The sequence below is a fragment of the Aquarana catesbeiana genome, linkage group LG05 (genome assembly GCF_042186555.1).
Source record: "Aquarana catesbeiana isolate 2022-GZ linkage group LG05, ASM4218655v1, whole genome shotgun sequence".
Lineage (NCBI taxonomy): Eukaryota > Metazoa > Chordata > Amphibia > Anura > Ranidae > Aquarana > Aquarana catesbeiana.
Genome location: NC_133328.1, coordinates 457,868,072 through 457,889,073, shown reverse-complemented (window position 1 = coordinate 457,889,073; position 21,002 = coordinate 457,868,072). Strand labels below are relative to the sequence as shown.

Sequence of the window (21,002 nt, the reverse complement as noted above, 5' to 3'; positions counted from 1 at the left end):
CAGATGGCTTGCACCCGAGGGTCCATAAGGAACTCAGTCAAGTAATTGCCAGGCCGTTTTTTCAAATTTTTACGAACAGTCTACTGACTGGCAAGATACCAGCTGATTGGAGAAAAGCCAATGTAGCACCAATCTTTAAAAAAGGACCAAGATATATCCCTGGGAACTACAGACCAGTTAGCCCAACATCAATAGTATGCAAGCTCTTTGAAGGGATGAAAAGGGACTATATACAAGATTTTAGTATTGAAAACGGTATCATTAGCAGTAATCGGCATGGATTCATGAAAAATCGTTCTTTCCAAACAAATCTACTAACCTTCTATGAGGAGGTGAGCTGCCATCTAGATGGAAGGCCCGTAGACGTAGTGTATCTGGATTTTGCAAAGGCATTTGATACAGTTCCCCACAAACGTTTACTATACAAGCTAAGGTCTGTCGGCATGGACCAATGGGTGGGTACATAGATTGAAAACTGGCTACAAGGGCGAGTTCAGAGGGTAGTGATAAATGGGGATTACTGAGAATGGTCCAATATGGAAAATGGGGTCCCTCAGGGAGGGTTCTGTCCTGGGACCAATCACATTTAGTTTATTCATAAAATCTGAACAAATTAATGGGGTGGGCAACTACATACCAAATGAGGTTTAATGTGGAAAAATGTAAAATGATGCATTTAGGTGGCAAAAACATGAATGCAATCTACTCACTAGGAGGAGAACCTCTGGGGGAATCTAGGATAGAAAAGGACCTTGGGGTCCTAGTAGATGACAGGCTCAGCAATGGCATGCAAAGCCAATAGAATATTAGCATGCATTAAAAAGGGAATTAACTCCAGAGATAAAATGATAATTTCCCACTCTACAAGACTCTGGTCTGGCCGCACATGGATTATGCCATCCAGTTCTGGGCTCAGGAAGGATGTGCTGGAAATGGAGAGAGTACAGAGAAAGGCAACAAAGCTAGTAAAGGGACTGGAGGATCTTAGTTATGAAGAAAGATTACAAGCACTGAACTTAATCTCTCTGGAGAAAAGACGCTGGAGAGGGGATATGATTTCAATGTACAAATAACGTACTGGTGACCCCACGATAGGGTTAAAACTTTTCCGTGAAAGGGCATTTAAAAAGACTCACGGACATTTACTAAAATTAGAGGAAAAGCGTTTTAACCAGAAACGGCGTAGAGGGTTCTTTAAGGTAAGAGCGGTAAGAATGTGGAATTCTCTTCCACAAGCAGTGGTTTCAGCAGGCAGCATAGATAATTTAAAAAAACTATTAGGCACCTAAACTACCACAATATACAGGCATATTTAATGTAATATTGACCTAAAAGCGCACAGACACAGGTTCGACTTGTCTTTTTTCCACCTTACCAACTATGTAACGCCCATGTGAATGAGCCCTTCATTTAAAAAGAAAAAAAAAATTACCACTTTTTTTTTGTTCACAAGGCTATTGGGGGGCTTTAGTGAAATAAGGGGGGGGGGGGGTCCAAACACACCCCTGACGTCTCATTTTTGAGACAGAGAAAGGAAATGAGGACATAGATCCCCAGTTCTTTCTCTGCAGCCTCAGCTGCACTACAGATAAATGAACAGGGAGCACTCTGTATAGAGGGTTCCTGTTCATTCACAAACTGAAACATAGAAAATACAGTTTACTATGTATTAGTTATGAATGAACACAGTGAGTGATCGGTACCGACAGCAGGCAACACTGATCATTTTGTTCTCACAGCAGGGTAGGCTCCCAGTTTGTGTGTTTACACTTATGCGATGGGTGTGATTCTCGTGGATTTTTGCTGGAGTTTAGTGCAATTTTGTGTTGCGATTTGTGCTGGGATTGGGTGCCGCTGCGATTTCTGTGAGGTGGGAAAAATCTACACAGTAAAAGCAGTATTTGCACACATCTGAATACAAGATGCAATTTCATGTCGGTTTGCATTGATGTCTATGGCGAGCAAAATCGCACCGCAACTCAAACTCCCACAGGACCCTTATTGTTGGGCTTTTTGTAACACATCAAATTCGCATCAGTGTAAACTGGCACTTAATTGGACCTTTTTTTTGTTCAACCTACTGGTTGAACGAAAAAAAAAATGTATATTTATAATGCATGGTCTGTCTTGGCCTTTAAAGCTGGCCATAGATGAGTCTGTTTTTTTTCCATTCGGGCAGCAAGTTGAAGGGGAAAAACGGACCCCATTTCCTCCACACTTTCAATGTGGGTGAGGAATTCTCCTTGCTGAGTCATTGGATTCTGACAGTGGGGAGACTTCCCCGCAATCAGAATAGACTGATCAGCGATATAGGCTATAGCTGATTGAGTAGGAATGTTTTAACAGTGCAGCTGTACAGAAGTCAATCAGTAGATCATCTTTTGTTAAACCACGGTGCACATACATAGATCGAAATTCGGCTGGTCCCAGCTGAACTGGCCGAATGGTTAACTTTAGAACAGTGACGCCAATCTTTAAACTCATCCTGTTCTGCCAAAATTGTATGCAGACGAGATTTGAATACTAAAATAATCCAAAAAGACTGCGCTAAATAAATGACAATACTAATATCTATACACACGAATATATAAACAGTGATAAAAATCAATCTGGCAAGTGACACAAAATATTGATATGGTAATGAAAGCCCCGGCTTGTCGATTGAATCCACCGGACCGAGAGATCCTGTCTGCCCCTTCCCTGTGAGGAGATTGGAGGTGCCGGTTTCCCCAGAGTGGATATTCACAGATAAGCTGATTTTTAGCTTACCTCTGGTAAGTGCCATTTATTAAGGTGGAGGATTTCTCACTGGGTGTTGGTTGTTGAACATTCATGATCACCATTTGAATCTTCCTTGGCTCCAAGGACTGTTTCTCCTCTGACCATCCTTATTTTATTTTCAGTCACTTTTGTTATTTGGTGCTTAATACTTGATTCCATTTGGGACTATTTTTATTATTTTTCACATTTATTATTATTGATATTTTGCTTTCATTACCATATCAATATTTTGTGTCACTTGCCAGATTGATTTTTATCACTGTTTATATATTCATGTGTGTATAGATATTAGTATTGTCATTTATTTAGCGCAGTCTTTTTGGATTATTTTTGTATGTATTTGTGCACGCCTCACTTCTAGGACTGCAGCTTTAATACATAAAATTTTTTTAGGAGTATATTATTGTTTTGAGAAGCGCTGTAATTTTTGGTGTTTTATTTTATTTTGAGATTTGAATACTACCCTAGCAGTTTTGGAAACCTAGGTGGGTCACATGAGAACATTCCATGCTTGTAACCTCATACCTGCGGTACAGACAGACAAGATTAAAAAAAAAAAACTGCTCCAAGTTTGACGGGATCAGTGTGTTTCTTATTGACTTTCAAACTCGGATGATGCAGCAAACAAAATCTTAGCAAGGAATTTTCATACTGATACTTCAGTGCCAAGCTTTTATCTAACCCAAATTTTATTTCTGTAACCTAATTGAATTTTTTTTGCTTAACTCCCTTCTTAAAGACAGACCATTAATTTCTATTTTAATGTTTTTATTAAGGTTGTATGGAAAAAGAGAGCATACAACTCGTATCCAAACAATAATATCAAGATAGAGATGAGATAAAGTCCCACAACACAGGTGGGTGATATCAGTATATCAATGTCAGGCATTACCAGCAAAATAATGTATCGTCATATATCAACTACAATCAATAGTTAGAAACGAAAACGTGTTTGTCAGACAGAGATGAACCACCCTATCAGGACGCTCAAAAAGCCAAAAAAAAAAAAAAAGTTCAGCATCTCCATAAGCCACCGGCCAGCTGATGTGGGTCACAAATTCTTCCAAAAACTTCATACCAAATAGCAAATATGGAAACCATATAAGTCTAAATTAAAATTTATTTTTTTCTTTTTTTCTAACCTGCAAGGTAATGTTATATTGTGTTAGTATGCATCGCATACTAGCACATTATATTAAACATACCTTAAAACAAAGCCTTCCAGCGCCGTGCTGTCACCACTGCAGGCGCTCCCATCTTCACCCGGTCTTTTTCGGGCTTGTGGACTCTGTTTGACTGGTCGTAGCCACGATGACGTAACTCCTGCGCATGCACAGGAGCCGCTGTTTATGGCACAGGACTCTAAAGAAATTGAGCATGTGCCGGTGATGTCATCGGCTGCATGTGCAGTAAATCTCTTCTATACAGGGCATGTTTAGGAAATCTTTACAGCACCTATAGGTAAGCCTTATTATAGGCTTACCTATAGGTAAAAGTCAGAAATGGGAGTTTACTCCGAATTGTAATATTCATAGCCTCTGACTTCTAATTAAACTCAAGACCTGAAATATGCCCAAATCGCCACAGAAGGTCCAGAACTGACAGGGGAGAGGTCGGAAAGAGAAGCAGGTCGCCCGCAAACAATGCAAAATATCTGGGTAAACTTGAATTGCTGCCCCCAGGGTTTCGATTGCGATAAAAAAAATCAGGGAGAGGTGACCTCCCTGACGAGTCGTGAACAAATAGAATATCCCTTCAGACATATATGTGTTGAGGGATTGCTATAAAGGGCTTGCAAAAAGGACAGAAATTGGGGGCCAAAATTCAATTTCTGCAGGACTCTAAAGAGATATTCCCACAAAATGCTGTCAAAGGTTTTCCGTATATCTAGGGACAGACGCATACCCTTCCTGCCAACTCCACCCGATCCCACGATGTATGGAGAACCAAAGTGAGGTTAATAGCTTGTTGTATTTGGTCCGAAGCCTGACGATCCGGGACAAACCCTGCTTGGTCAGTATGGATATAGTGGGCTATACAGGTGAATCTCATAAAATTAGAATATCAAAAAATTCATTTATTTCAGTAATTCAATTCAAAAAGTTTAACTCCTATATTTTATATATAAATGTGTTACACACAGAGTAATATATTTCAAGCATTTCTTTCTTTTAATTTTGATTATGGATTGCAGCTAGTGAAAACCCACAATTCAGTATCTCAGAAAACTAGAATATTACAGAAGCCCAATAAAAGGGAAAAAAAAAAGTGGCTTACTGAAAGTGTGTCCATGTACAGTACTTGGTCGGGGCTCCTTTTACGTGAATTACTGCATCAGTGCAACATGGCATGGAGGCGATCAGCTGAGCACTGTGGCACTGCTGAGGTGTTATGGAAGCCCAGGTTGCTTTGATAGCGGTCTTTAGCTCGTCTGTATTATTGGATCTAGTGTCTCATCTTCCTCTTGACAATACCCCACAGATTCTCTATGGGGTTTAGGTCAGGCGACTTTGCTGGCCATTTAAGCACAGAGATACCATGATCATTAACCGCTTCTGGACCAGCCGCCGCAGTTTTACTGCGGCTGGTTGGCTCCCCTGCGCAAAACCACGTAACTGTACGTGGAGTCCGGATAGCACCAGCTGCACTGCTGGGGTGCCGATGCTCGTGGCCGACGGTCACGAGCGATCATGAGCTGGAGACACAGCAGGGACGAGTGTGTGTGTAAACACACACTTCCCTGCTCTGTTCTGACAGGAGTGACAGATCCTGTGTTCCTATTGGCTAGGAACCACGATCTGTCACTTCCTGTAGTTAGTCCCTCCTCCTTCAGTTAGAATCACCTCCCAGGGAACAGTTAACCTCTTCACCACCCCCTAGTGTTAACCCCTTCACTGCCAGTGACATTTTTACAGTAATCAATGCATTTTTAATCACACTGATCGCTGTATTAATGCCAATGGATCCAAAAATGTATCAAAATTGTCTGATGTGTCCGCCATAATGTCGCAGTCACGATAAAAATCGCAGATCGCCGCCATTACTAGTAAAAAAAAATAATAAAAATGCTATAAATCTATCCCCTAACCTGAGGGAGGAAGGGGAGACAGATCTCCTATCACAATTTTTGGATTAGCAGCAAGGATGGGAAGTGTTATCATAATGGGTGATTTTAATTATCCAGACATAGACTGGGCGGAAGGAACCGCACATTCATCTAAGGCTCGCCAGTTCCTAACTGTCTTGCAGGACAATTTTATGGGTCAGATGGTAGACGCACCAACTAGAAATAAAGCATTACTGAATCTACCGATTATCATCAGCATTCCGACTTTATAACGAATGCAACAACAAATGTAAGGGTGCAATAAGGACGGCTAAGATAGAACATGAAAGACATATAGCGGAGGAGAGCAAAAAGAATCCCAAGAAATTAAGTATGTAAAAAGTGAAAAAGGGAGGGCAAACCATATTGGCCCCATAAAGAATGAGGAAGGACATCTGGTTACAAAGGATGGGGAAGGTATTGAATTTATTCTTCTCCTCAGTCTTCACGAGGGAATCAGGGGGCTTCAGTAACCAAAACCGCAGTGTTTATCCTCAGGACACATCACAGGAAGCACCTCCATGGTTAACAGAGGACAGAATTAAAATTAGACTCGAGAAACTTAACATTAATAAATCACCGGGACCAGATGGCTTGCACCCGAGGGTACTTCGGGAACTCAGTAAAGTAATTGCCAGACCATTGTTCCTAATTTTTACTGACAATCTACTGACTGGAATGGTACCAGCTGATTGGAGAAAAGCCAATGTAGCACCAGTATTTAAAAAGGGCCCAAAATACATCCCTGGGAATTACAGACCAGTTAGCCTAACATAAATAGTATGTAAAATCATGGAGGGGATGATAAGGGACTATATACAAGATTTTAGTATTGAGAACGGTATCATTAGCAGTAATCAGCATTGATTCATGAAGAATCGTTCTTGCCAAACCAATCTACTAACCTTCTATGAGGAGGGGAGTTGCCAGCTAGATAAAGGAAGGCCCATAGACGTGTATCTGGATTTTGAAAAAGCATTTGACACAGTTCCCCATAAACGTTTACTGTACAAATTAAGGTCTGTTGGCATGGACCATAGGGTGAGTACATGAATTGAAAACTAGATACAAGGGCGTGTTCAGAGGGTGGTGATAAATGGAGAGTACTCGGAATGGTCAGGGGTGGGTAGTGGGGTCCCCCAGGGTTCTGTGCTGGGACCAATCCTATTTAATTTGTTCATAAACGACTTGGAGGATGGGGTAAACAGTTCAATCTCTGTATTTGCGGACGATACTAAGCTAAGCAGGGCAATAACTTCTCCGCAGGATGTGGAAACCTTGCAAAAAGATCTGAACAAATTAATGGTGTGGGCAACTACATGGCAAATGAAGTTCAATGTAGAAAAATGTAAAATAATGCATTTGGGTGGCAAAAATATGAATGCAATCTATACACTGGGGGGAGGATGTACTGGAAATGGAGTGAGTACAAAGAAGGGCAACAAAGCTAATATAGGGTCTGGAGGATATTAGTTATGAGGAAAGGTTGCGAGCACTGAACTTATTCTCTCTGGAGAAGAGACGCTTGAGAGGGGATATGATTTCAATATACAAATACCGTACTGGTGACCCCACAATAGGAATAAAACTTTTTCGCAGAAGAGAGTTTAACAAGACTTGTGGCCACTAATTAAAATTAGAAGAAAAGAGGTTTAACCTTAAACTACGTAGAGGGTTCTTTACTGTAAGAGCGGCAAGGATGTGGAATTCCCTTCCATAGACGGTGGCCTCAGCGGGGGGGCATTTGATAGTTTCAAGAAACTATTAGATAAGCACCTGAATGATCGCAACATACAGGGATATACAATGTAATGCTGACATATAATCACACACATAGGTTGGACTTGATGGACTTTGTGTCTTTTTTCAACCTCACCTACATAACTTTTGCGCAAACCAATCAATATATGCTTATTGCGATTTTTTTTTTTTTTTTTGACAAAAATATGTAGAAGAATACATATCTGCCTAAACCAAGGAAAAAAATAGTTTTTTTTAATATATATTTTTGGGGGATATGTATTAGGGACGCACCGAATGGGTTTTTTGGTACCGAAACCGATACCGAAAATCTTCCTTGATTCCGAAAATCGATACCGAAACAGCACCGAAACCGAAATAGGCTTTTTTTTATATATTACCCAAAAAAATTATTGGATGTACAAAATTGTGTTACATTCGTATTCGTTCTATTATTTATATTCAACTTAATCATTAATTTTATGAAGAAAAGAATACTACAATCCAGTAATGTCAAAAAGTACTTTAATAAAAAGTAACCCACATAAAATTGGACAGTGGACACAGAAGATAAAAATAAAATAAGACTGCAGTCAGTGCACATTGCACCACCATACCAAATAAAACAGGCATAAAAAAATAAAATAAATAATAATATATAATAATATTAATATAAAAATGCCAAATACTGACTTTTTAAAATATTTTATTAATTTTCAACTTACAACAGAACTAGTAATTCAGTTCTCTCTCCCTAAGGTGTCAGCGGCTGGATGTGCGATAAGTGTATGTATGTAGCTGCGGGTTACATACATAGTCATTAGGGGTGCAACGGATCAAAAATCTCACGGATCGGATCGATCCTCGGATCAGAGTCACGGATCGGATCATTTTCGGATCAGCAAAAAAAAAAAAAAACACACAAATCTTGTTACACCCACCGGAGTTTTAGATTTAAAAGCTATTTTCAACACAAACCGAGCTTACATGCATAAATACAGTATTTGTGCATATAAGCTCAGTTTTGTGTTGAAAATGGCTTTTAAATCTAAAACTCCGGTGGGTGTAACAAGATGTCCGCTTGCCCCCTTCTCACTCTATCATTATTGTACTGTGCAGGAGTGTGGGGTGTAGCAAGATGGCGGCGACGAAACGTCACTTCCTGTCGAGACAGCGGCCGCTTCCGGGTGTACTAAGATGGCCGCCGCTCCGGAGCTAGGCCGAAGCCGCGGCCTTTCCTATGGCTGAGGCCAAAAAGTGCTCTGCGGATCGCGGGTGTGCCGATCCGCGGAGGGTGATCCGTACGGATCACGGATCGGCAACGATCCGTTGCACCCCTAATAGTCATACAGTAGACTGCACTGTGTTCCGGCCCCGGGTATGGGCGGAGACATCCTGAAACACAGACTAATCTACAGCAGCGGTGCTCAGCCAATCACAGCAAGCAATGTAGACTAGTCTGTGTTTATGGAAGTCACCACCCATACCCGGAACACAGTGCAGTATAGTACTGTAGTATGTAGACAGCCACAGATACAGAACATAGAGTTTTGCATTTGCACATGCAGCGGGCTGTCAGCTGAGGGAGAGACATAGTTTGGCCCAAGAGCAACAAACTATGGTACAGTAGTTCAAAAACTGGAGTTCTCTCTTAAATTGAAGTGCAAAAAATTGTAGAAGAACTACAATGAACAACCAACAAATGGCACAACTAGACAATTGGAACATACTAGGTAGTCAGTCATACTATGTTGTATGTTCCAATTGTCCAATAGCACAGTCCAATACCAATTCATTTACTATGTTCAACTTGGTAAATGAATTGGTCTTTGCTACGGATTTTTAAATCTAAAGTGGCAGATTTCGCTTTAAGAACAAAAGCTGTTCAGCTTTCTCACAAGAGAGACGGTTTCTCTTCTCATCAAGAATATGAGATGCTAGACTGAATAGTCTCTCACTCTCTGTACTGGTGCTTGGGGCAGATAAATATCTGCGTGCAATCTGTGCAAGCAAGGGAAAATGTTCTTTGTTGATGCGCCAGTACTCAATGGGCTTGTCGCTTCTGGCATTAGGCTGTTCAGCTAAATGTCCAGCTGTTGGGTAGCTGCACTTGTTGTGGCACCGCTATGGATTGGGGTGCATTCATGTAAAATTTCTTCAAACATATCAGATATGGAGGGAGCGTGTTCCTCTTCACTTGTATGCGACCGTTTCTCACTTTTCTCTGTGCGACACCTCGAAACTCCTTCACCAGATGCTTCCACCACCTCCATTTGTGCCAGTATCATTTCCGTGCACGCTGCTTTTTCTCCACATTAAAGTAATGCTCTTTAAATCAAGGATCTAGAACTGTTGCAATGCAGTACAGAGGATTGGACTCGGTGTCTTGAAACCGGTTGGTAACGGCCTCCAGTAGAGTGGTTTTAGCCGTTTTTACGCCATGGTCTGTTTCTATCTCTTTTCCAAGCAGACGCTTCAGTGCAGCAATCAAGGGGATAACTTCAGCAATGAGAGCATTAGTTGAGCTTATTTCTTTTGTTAACTGTTCAAATGGCGAAAGAAGAGACAAACTAACGTCCACTGATATGCACTCAGTGTTGCTGGCAGTTCGTAATCAGCAATGTATGCAGCTAAAACACGCTTTTGTTCAAAAAGACTTTGTAGCATATGGTAGGTGCTGTTCCAACAAATGGCTACATCTTGCTGCAGTCGTTTCAATGCCATTCCAAACTGCTTCTGCAAAGTTTGCAATCTGGCAATAAGCAAGCGGAGGATGCTTAAAGTGACCCACAATTTTTCTTCCTTTTGATACGATATCAGATATGGTGCGCTGACTCAGCAATCCTTCGCCAATTGTAGCGTGTGTGCCATGCACAGTATGCTTTGAAGTTCACTGTCCTCCATTGCCTTTGCCATGTTCCGCGCATTATCTCGGACAATCAAATGCACTTTAGACTTCTCAATGTGCCAAGTGTCAAGCATGGTTTTTAAAGCATCAGATATTGCTGCTGCAGTATTTGATCCAACAAACTCACGTGCATTAAGTAGGATGTTTTGCAATTGAAATTTGTCATCTATCCACTGCGCTGTCAGGCTGAGCATGCTCGTTGGACTGACATCTGAACTCCAAATGTCGGTAGTAAAACTGATTGCTATGATGTCGGTAGTCATGAGCTCCTGAACATGTTTTCTAACACTGCTAAACGATTCATGTAGACTGGTGTCTGCTTGGTAGTGAGTAATGCGGCTCAATATGTTGCATGAGCCTATGGAATCCAATGTCCTCCACAACAGAGAATGGCTGGTCGTCTAATGCAATAAATTCCATAACTTTAGTTTTGATGGCATGAGCTTTGGGACTTTCACTTGCATATTTTTTAACCTTTTCAAACACTGTGGCCACAGATGTGTTAAGCCTGAGGCACTTTTTGAAAGTTCCACACTGCAGACATGGTCCACCTTTGCTGGTAACCTAGAATAATATCATAGAATGATTCATAGTGGGAGTGAAATCAATTTAAATGCTAAACCCCAGGAGGCAGTTTTTTTTTGTTTTTTTTTTTAATGGTGCTGCTCTTAGCATGCAAGGTAGTTATGTCTGCATCGCAGTACATCTGGCTTGTACCAAAAAATATAATTGAACTGAATAAATTTGATTTGAAATGGAATGGATTGCTTGCAAATTGCAATTGCATGCTATTTTATTTTTTTGAGCTGTTCTGTAGTATACTTCATGCGCCTTGTTGTCATTGAATAAAAATTGTCACTTTGTCTCAGCGTAGTATTATAAATTATACAGTTATACGACACTGACATGACAGCAAGCGCATGAATTTTTTTAAACCTGACTAGAGGTCGACTGATATGGGTTTTTCTCTGGCCGATGCCGATATTTAGAAATCGCGGCGGCCAATGGCCGATATGTTAAGCCGATTTTTTTTTTTTTTTTTTTTTTCTTTTTATCCCTTCATCTCATAAAATCTAACAATGGACGTTTTTCAGGCGCTTTTGAGCTAAAAACAGTGCCTGTAAAGTGCCTGCAAAACGGTTCCCCTGCAGTCTGTGTGAAAGCCCGAGTGCTTTCACACTGAGGCGATGAGCTGGCAGGATGTTAGTCCTGCAAGCAGCATCTTTGGAGCGGTGTATACCGCTCCTCCACCATTTCTGCCCATTGAAATGAATGCGCACCGCTGCAGAAGCGCATGCAATGCAATTCAGCGGCGCTTCATGGGTGCATTCAACCCCTTCCTCGGGCGCTGGCTGGGATATATGAGCGCCCTGCTAGCAGCAGAATAGTGCCGCTAAAATGACAGTAAAACTAGCAGCATTTTACCATCAACGCCTGCCCGCTCCAGTGTGAAAGCAGCCTTAAGTAATAAGTAATACAGAAAATTTCTTACATTTAAACGGGTAATCAAAACTTTTGGACGAAAAAAAATGGGCTAACTTTACTGCTTAGTTTTTTTTTTATTCATTAATGTATTTTTTCCCAAAAAAATTGCGTTTGAAAGACTGCTGCTCAAATACCATGTGACATAAAAGATTGCAGAAACCACTATTTTATTCCCTAGGGTCTCTGCTAAAAAAAAAAAATAATTATATATATATAATTTTTGGGGGTTCTAAGTGATTTTCTAGCAGAAAATACAGGATTTTTACTTGTAAGCAACAAATATCAGAAAAGATTTAGTCTTTAAATGGTTAAACTGAGAACTCCTCCACACAAGTTCAGTTCATTGACAAGTGGAAACCTTGTATCTTTTTAGTTTCTTTTATCAGACTTGGCAGGCTGCCCAGAGAGGAGAGAAGTCACTCCACAGAAGACTTCAGGCAACTTGCATTGACTTCTATTACAGAAGTTATTTGCAAGTCGTGCTGAAGTTACAATCAGCCTTTTTATCAGCACACTCGGCCGATGGCGATTAATTAAAAAACGCCAAATATCCACCATATATATCGGTCGACCTCTAAACATGACAGTACGCAAATATAATATATTATATATTGCATATTGTCATGTTTAAAAAAATTCATGCGCTTGCCGTCATGTCAGTACTGTATAACTTATACTACGCTGTCAAAGTGACACATTAAATAACAGCAAGCGCATGAATTGTATACTACAGAATAGCTCAAAAAAAAAAAAGCTTGCAATCCATTCCATTCCAAATCATATTTAATCACTCAGTCAGTTCAATTATATAATTTTTTTGCTACAAGTCAGATCAGATGTACTGCAGTGCAGACACACAGTCATTTTAAATAGTCAGTTCTAGTACTATAATAATCAAGAAATAAAATTACTAGTTTGTTTCTGTCAGTTTAAGAAGGCAAAAGTAGCAATGCTCACCTGCGAATAGTAATGGTAGCCATCCAGGAGTGACAGTACCCACTCTTGTACTTGAGTATGCTATGTGCAGCCCTCTATGAAGCCGTCTCTCGCTTCCCAGTGCCGTCTCTCGCTTCCCAGTGCCGTCTCTCGCTTCCCAGTGCCGTCTCTCGCTTCCCAGTGCCGTCTCTCGCTTCCCAGTGCCGTCTCTCGCTTCCCAGTGCCGTCTCTCGCTTCCCAGTGCCGTCTCTCGCTTCCCAGTGCCGTCTCTCGCTTCCCAGTGCCGTCTCTCGCTTCCCAGTGCCGTCTCTCGCTTCCCAGTGCCGTCTCTCGCTTCCCAGTGCCGTCTCTCGCTTCCCAGGGCCGTCTCTCGCTTCCCAGGGCCGTCTCTCGCTTCCCAGCGCCGCCTCACAAGCACAAGGAGCGTCTGCTGGGAAGGTGCCAGCGTCTCAGCAGGGAACGTGCTTACGAGTGCGGCGTTGTGGCTTCTTAACCGTGAGGAACGTGCACGCCGCTCACACGAGTGACGTCATCCGCTGGTTCTGCCGCCTCTACTGCGCATGCACGATTTTCGGCGCCAGTATCCTCAAGAATTCTCTTTTGGCTTTTTGCCGAAAGGGCCATTTTCGGCCGATGTGTTTCGGTAACCGAAATTTCGGTGCATCCCTAATATTTATTGTAGCAAAAAAGTAAAAAATGCGTTTTTTTTTTTATTTATTTTTTTTTGTTTATAGCGCAAGAAATACAAACCACAGAGGCGATCAAATACCACCAAAAGAAAGCTCTATTTGTGGGAAAAAAAGGACGTCAATTTTGTTTGGGTACAACGTCGCACGATCGTGCAATTGCCAGTTAAAACGACGCAGTACCGAATCGCAAAAAGTGTTCTGGTCAGGAAGGGGGTAAATTCTTCCAGGGCTGAAGTGGTTAAACCAGGTATTGTGGGCAGTGCCAAGTCCTGCTGGAAGATGAAATCAGCAACTCCATAAAGCTAGTCAGCAAAAGGAAGCATGAAGTGCTCTAGAATTTCCTTGTAGAGGGCTGTGCTGATTTTGGACTTTATGAAACACAGTGGACCAACACCAGCAGATGACATGGCTCCCCAAATCATCACAGACTGTGGAAAATGTAGCATTTCATTTTGGAAATCAAGGTACAAGAGTCTGGAGAATGAGTGGAAAGGCACAGAATCCAAGTTGCATGAGGTCCAGTGTGAAGTTTCCACAGTCAGTGATGATTTGAGTCATGTCATTTGCTGGTGTTGGTCCACTATGTTTTATCGAGTCCAAAGTCAGGGCAGAGCAATCTACTAGGAAATTCTAGAGCACTTTATGCTTCCCTCTGCTGACCAGCTTTATGGAGATGTTGTCATGATGTTGTTTCATTCGGGCCACCAGGCCTTGAATCTCTTTGTTGCATTTTGCACGCATACCTGCTTTACCCATAGGTAGAGGAACTTCATTAAAATATTCCCAAACTGGGTCTCTTTTACAGCCTGCTGCCATTTTGCTCCTCAAGGGAGGAATAAAGCACTTCAAGCTATGTGCGGAAAGATCGCAAGGTTTATAAGCTTGTACAGATGCATTTCTCTTCAAACAATCATACAGTTTGTAGTGTACATAGGTTTGCAAAACCATGGGATAAAGAAATATTCCTGAACTTTTTTTTGTCTCATGGTTACTGTGACATTGTGTGAATGCATCAATGCAGTGCAGTACATGTTCTCAGATTGGATTCATTGAATGAGTTTACCAAAAATGTAACTATAGCAGCATATTGAGCCTCATGCTACATAACTAAGCTCCATTGCTGAATAAACTAAATTATTAATGTGTCTTAAACAGAAAACTATCTTTAAGTAGATTTTTACTCCAAACGCATTTTATTAAAATTAATTTGATAAAAATTTAAAAAATCTGATTTTAGCCCTTTCAGATCTGCGCTATAGCCGAATGACGGCTACAGGGCGGATCTACTTTACCGGGAGGCCGTCAATAGACGTCCTTCCCTTTGCACGATTCCCGCGTGCCCCCTGATCACCGAATCGGTGAGACTCGGGTGATCGGAGTAAGGGGTCGATCCCGGCCCCCTACCACGTGATCGGCTGTCAGCCAATGACAGTTGATCATGTTATGTAAACCGATGACCGGTAATCTTCTTTTTTTTTTTTTTTTTCTTCTTCTTTTCTGACAGCGTGAGGAGAAAAAAAAGTCGATCACCGGCTTCTGTTGAAAGCACAATCGCCTCACCTGTGCCCACCAGTACCGCCTGCCAGTACCACCTACCAGTGCCCACAGTGCCACAAATCAGTGCCCACCAGTACATAACAGTGCCACCTATGAATGCCCACCGGTGATGCCAATCAGTGCCTCCAAGCAGTGCTGGCCATCACTGTCACCTACTAGTGCCCATCAGTGCCGCCCAATGCCACCCCTCTGTGCCACCTATCAGTGCCCACCAGTGCAGCCTCATCAGCGTACATCAATGAAGGAGAAAAATTACCTGTTTGCAAAATTTATTAACAAAATATAAAACTGTTTTGTATTTTTTTTTTTTTTTTTTTATATGGTCTTTTTTTAATTTTAACAAAAAATGTAAAACTCATAGGAGATCAAATACCACCAAAAGAAAGCTCTATTTGTGGGAAAAAAAGATAAAAATATAATTTGGGTACAATGTTGTATGACCGCGCAATTGTTGTTCAATTAGTGACAGCGCTAAAAGCTGAAAATTGGTCTGGGCAGGAGGGGGGTTTAGGTGCCCAGTAAGCAAGTGGTTAAATAAAATCTGATAAAAAAATCATCAATTTTTATCCACCCTGCTTCCTAGTCCCAGCGAGGCATTCATCTAAGAGGCCAGCCAGGAGGTGGGATGGGAGAGGACCATAGAGTGCTGCTGACGCAGTGAGTGCGACCTAGAGGAGGAACCAATCAAAAAGCCTGCACATACTATACAGCGCGTGGTGCTGACTTTCCTGAAGAGGTGAGGGATCTGTGGATGGAAAGGGGGAGGGCAAGAGAAGTTGTTGTGCAGAGAATCAGCTGTGGAAGGTTGTGAGCTGGGGGGGGGGGGGATGATATGTACAGAGAGGTGATCCGGGAAAGTGTGGGGGGGTGGAGTTTGTGCAGAGAGGAGGGCTGGGGGGAGTTTGTGCAGTGAGGGGACCTGGGAAAGTGGAGGGGGGGGGGGTGTGATTTGTGCAGAGGAAAGCTGGGAAAGTGTATGGGGAATTTTAGCAGAGAGAAGAGCTGGGGTGGGAGAGATTTGTGCAGAGGAAAGCTGGGAATGTGTGGAATATGTGCAGAGAGGAGACCTGGGAATGTGTGTGTGTGATTTGTGCAGAGGAGAGACCTGGGGAAGTGTGTGTGTGTGTGGGGGGGGGGGTGTGATTTGTCCAGAGAGGAGAGCTGGGTGGGGGGGATTTTAGCAGAGGTGTGAGCTTAGGGGGGGGGGGGGGTTTAGCAGAGGTGTGAGCTAGGGGGGGATTTGTGCATGGAGGAAAGCTGGGAAAGTGAATGGGGGGATATGTGCAGAGAGGAGAGCTGCAAGTGTGTGTGTATCCGCAGAGAGGAGAGAGCTGGGTGAGGGGAATTTTAGCAGAGGGGAGAGCTGGGGGGGGGGGGGGGCGATTTGTGGAGAGAGGAGAGCTAGGAACGTGGGGGTGGGGGATATGTGCAGAGAGGAGACTTTGGGAATATGTGTGAGTGGGGGGGGGGGATTTGTGCTGAGAAGAAAGCTGGGAAAGTGTGTGTGTGTGTGGGGTATATGTGCAGAGAAGAAACCTGGGAAAGTGTGTGTAGGGGGGGATTTGTGCGGAGAGGAGAGCTGGGAAAGTGTAAGGGGGGATTTCTGCGGAGAGGAGAGCTGGGAACGTGTAGGGGGGGGGGAGATTTGTGCTGTACTTTGCGTGTTACACATTCCTGAACTATGCGCTTTGCGTGGTACACAGTTCTAGGCCTCAACTTATTACAGCTATTTGGCGCTGCTGTACTTCTCTCCTCTAAGAAAGGTGTAGCTGATGGCAGGGAGTTCCTGCACCTATTCTCTGAGAAAAAAAACCCTGGGATCATCTGTGGGAGTTTACTCCCACTTTAACCGGTTCCCGAACAGTGGCCACAGTTACACTGCGGCAGGATGGCTTTCCTGGGCGTGCCGTCATAGCTGTACGTCGGCTCTTTAAGACGCTGTAGGAGGTGCGCGCCAGCAGCGTGTATCCGGAGCTGATGCGAGTGTCCGGCGGGCGCAATGACAGCCAGGCACCCGCGATTGCTCGTGACAGAGCGAGAACCGGGATCTGTGTGTGTGTAAACACATAAATCCTGGTTCTGTCAGGGGAGAGGAGACCCGATTGTGTGTTCATACTGAGTATGAACACCAACCGGTCTCCTCCCCTAGTCAGTCTCATCCCCCCCCACAGTTAGAACACACCTAGGGAACATAGTTACCCCTTGATCGCCCCTTAGTGTTAACTCCTTCCCTGCCAGTGACATTTATACAGTAATCGGTGCATTTTTATAGCGCTGATCACTCTATAAATGTAACTGGTCTCACAAATGTGTCAAGTGTCCTATTTGTCCGCTGCAATATCGCAGTAGCGCTAAAAATCACAGATTGCTGCCATTACTAGTAAAAAATAATAATGAATAAAAATGTCATAAATCTATAACCTTTTATGTAGACGCTATAACTTTTGCGCAAACCAATCAATATACGCTTATTGCGTGTTTTTTATTTATTTATTTATTTTTTACCAAAAATATATAGAAGAATACGTATCGGCCTAAACTGAGGACATTTTTTTTTTTTCATTTTTTTTTTTAAATTTGGGATATTTATTATAGCAAAAATTAAAAGATTGTGGTTTTTTTTTTTTTGTTTATAGCGTAAAAAAACCCCCCAAAAAAAGAAATCTCTATTTGTAGGAAAAAAAAGGAGGTAAATATTTTGTTTGGGTACAGCATCGCACGGCCGCGCAATTGTCAGTTAATGCGACGCAGTGCCATATCGCAAAAAATGGCCTGGTCAGGAAGGGGGTAAATTATTCCGGGGCAGAAGTGGTTAAAGCATGAATGTGTGGATGTATAGCTAATCATAAGCCTCAAAGCATTTTTCTATCGTAGATATAGTGTGGAGGTATTTGAACTTCCATTTGCGGCCTGTGTCCCCATTGGAGAGATATTTACTTACGGTACTTACTGTTCCAGACAGTTACTTTGTATTCTGCTTTTTCTCCAGAATGTTAGCTGGAATCTGGTTATTTTCTGTAATGAACAGAAAATGACTCCTGCGCACAAGTGGTTAACCAGAAAGATGAAAGGAAGACACGGGCCTTGCTGCCCTCAAGGATGGGGAATCCTAGCAGACAAAGATATAAAAAGAGAGAAGGGCGCACCAGCCATGTGCATTATCTTTTGTAAAACATTTATTGAATAAAATAATAAAAGAAATTACAAGCAGTAGTAAAATCAGGTGCCGTAAAACTCGAGCATCAACTAACAGCAAGTGGTTATAATGATGAGCGAGGCCTTCCAAAGGTCTTAGAGGAACATATAGGCATCACTGCCTGCTAACGCGTTTCGAAGGGCTCGTCCCTTCTTCATCAGAGCTCAGCAGTGAACTCTTCTTCAGTGGGCCCTGTATATATAGTGAATGCCAAAAGGCACAGTCAATGGAAAGGGGAGGGCACAAAGGGCTCCTCCCCCTCTGGGAAATCATCCCTCCTACACTCCTCACTTGTACAAGTGGATAGACAATAATTGATTAGTTAATTAATGAATACATGAATGAATAAATTAGTTCATTAATAGAAATGAGTGTAGAACATAAATAAAAATGAGTATCGCTGTGATGTAATACAATTAAAACTCAGCAAGGGCTAGCCATGGGTATGCATGATATGCAGTGATAGATGAAAAGAAAGTAGTTGGGCACAGAAAGGTGCAGAGTGGCACGGGCTTTGTACATATATTGGCAGGGAAGGAAGTCATACAGTAGGTAAGCTAGCGTGTGTAGATGGACACTATACCTTTAGTGTCCGATACGATCGCTGTGTATGCGCTGTATATGCGAGCGCCGATCCTGTCCGGATGTACAGTCTATGCTGGAACGCACGCCAATGCGTTTGCGTTCCAGACAGGAGGAAGGGGCGGTGCGCATCACTTCCTCTGTGCCTATTGTCGCTTGCCGATGACGTAAGCGGCAGGAGATTACGCGGCGCCATGTTGCTAGAGGCAGACTCTCGAGGGGACAAGACCGGCACAGCACAGATCACGGGTACGCCCCGCAGACAGCAGCTGCGCCAACCACAGCGCCAAAAATGCACTACATAAATTAAATTAAATAACAGATTATGGCACATGGAATCAAAGGGGCCACTGCACAATAGCAAATAGTAAATATTATATATTTATCATAACCACTATTTATTATATAGTGCTGAATACGCACCTAAGAAGAAGTTAAAACAAATAGATAACTAATAGATGATATATAAGTTATATTATATTATGTTATATAGCATAGACACCATCAACAATTATATATATATATATATATGTATGTATGTGTAGATAAACTAACAATATGCCAAGGTGCACAACCCATATGCCAATCTGCACATAACGTGAATGCCCATATCACTGAACATCATGAGCCAACCTCGAGTATAAAGGGAAATTATGTAGATTGAGGGACAATCCAAGCCAGACCAAAATGTGAAAAATTAAAAAATTATTATTAATTAAACAATAAGAATTGTGTGAAAGAATAAAAATTATTATTAAAACAATTGGATACACAGGGATGGTGCTGAAGGAGTGGACACATGTGGCACGAACAGTAACTAGCATAATGACTACTTGGTGCTACTGTGCATATGATAGTCATCGTATACCCTACATCGGGGGGGTAGGGAAAGATGGAGTATTTTCCAGGCTAAGAACCAGGTAGTCTCTCCCTCATTACTGTGTGCAACATATGTGACATGACAAACTTGTCACTAAAGAACAATACTTATATGCCAGATATATTGATGATATCCTTATCATTTGGGATGGGACTGATCAGGAATTGCATCTCTTCCTTGACCACTGCAGAGAGAACCCCTTTGGGATCAGCTTCACTCATGTCATCAGTAGTGAGAGCCTTGTCTTTTTAGATCTTGAGCTTAGGAGTGACCCTGATGGTAATATTCTTTCTAGAACACATTTTAAATCCAGTGGTGGCAACTCCTTCTTGCATGCTGATAGCAATCACCATCCTAGATGGATCAGAAATGTCCCGTTTGGACAGTTCTGCCGTCTGAAGCGCACTTGCACCAAGAAAAGTGATTATCTAGAGCAAAGCAAGGTCCTTCGTAATAAGTTTTTGGATAAGGGATATGATCCCACCCTTATTGAGACTGCCTTCAATAAATATGCCCTCTTGTATGATGAAACTCCGACATATGATCCACCGTCCGTCTCCACCATCAATTAGGATACCATACAAACCCGTTTTTCTACACAATATACCAACAAAGCCTTTGAAATACAAAGCATCTTACGGAAAAACTGGAGTATTCTGAAGCACGATCCAGTGTTAAGTGAGTACCTTTCTGATGAACCAAACATAGTGTATAGAAAACCATGAGACTTGAGAGGTCTTATAGCCCCTAGTATGGTGAGGGAGCCCCGAAATAGGTCCATAAATGCATGGTCAACCATCTTTGACCAAAAAGGTAGTTACAAATGTAGTGTCAGGAACTGTGGCACATGTCAATACATGTGGCACAGAAATAAGACAGTCACTGGCAGAGACGGTAGAATCCACCATCTGAAGCAGTTCATCAACTGTGGGACGGACCACGTGGTATACGGCATTCTTTGCCCATGTGGACGCCTTTATGTAGGTCGCACCTCCCGTCCCATGAGAGTGCGTATCGGCGAACACAAATGCGACATCACGAACACACGGGTCAAATATCCGGTCCCTCGGCACTTTTAGGAAGTCCATTATGGTGATCCATCAGGCATGAAAGTGTTTGGGATCGAGTCTATTGGAGGCGGC

The 21,002-nt window shown here is 42.3% G+C and overlaps 1 protein-coding gene across 3 annotated transcripts in view; it reads left to right on the top strand.

The window, feature by feature from the left end:
- Positions 1-21,002, top strand: part of RALBP1 (ralA binding protein 1) — a 104,248-nt gene that overhangs the window by 9,561 nt on the left and 73,685 nt on the right. The window contains exon 2 of one of the 3 annotated variants that reach the window (XM_073631349.1): positions 3,558-3,638. The exons of the other annotated variants lie outside the window; for them this stretch is intronic. The gene's annotated coding sequence lies outside the window, so the exon portion shown is untranslated. The remainder of the gene's footprint in view (positions 1-3,557; positions 3,639-21,002) is intronic. 3 annotated transcript variants of the gene reach the window in all.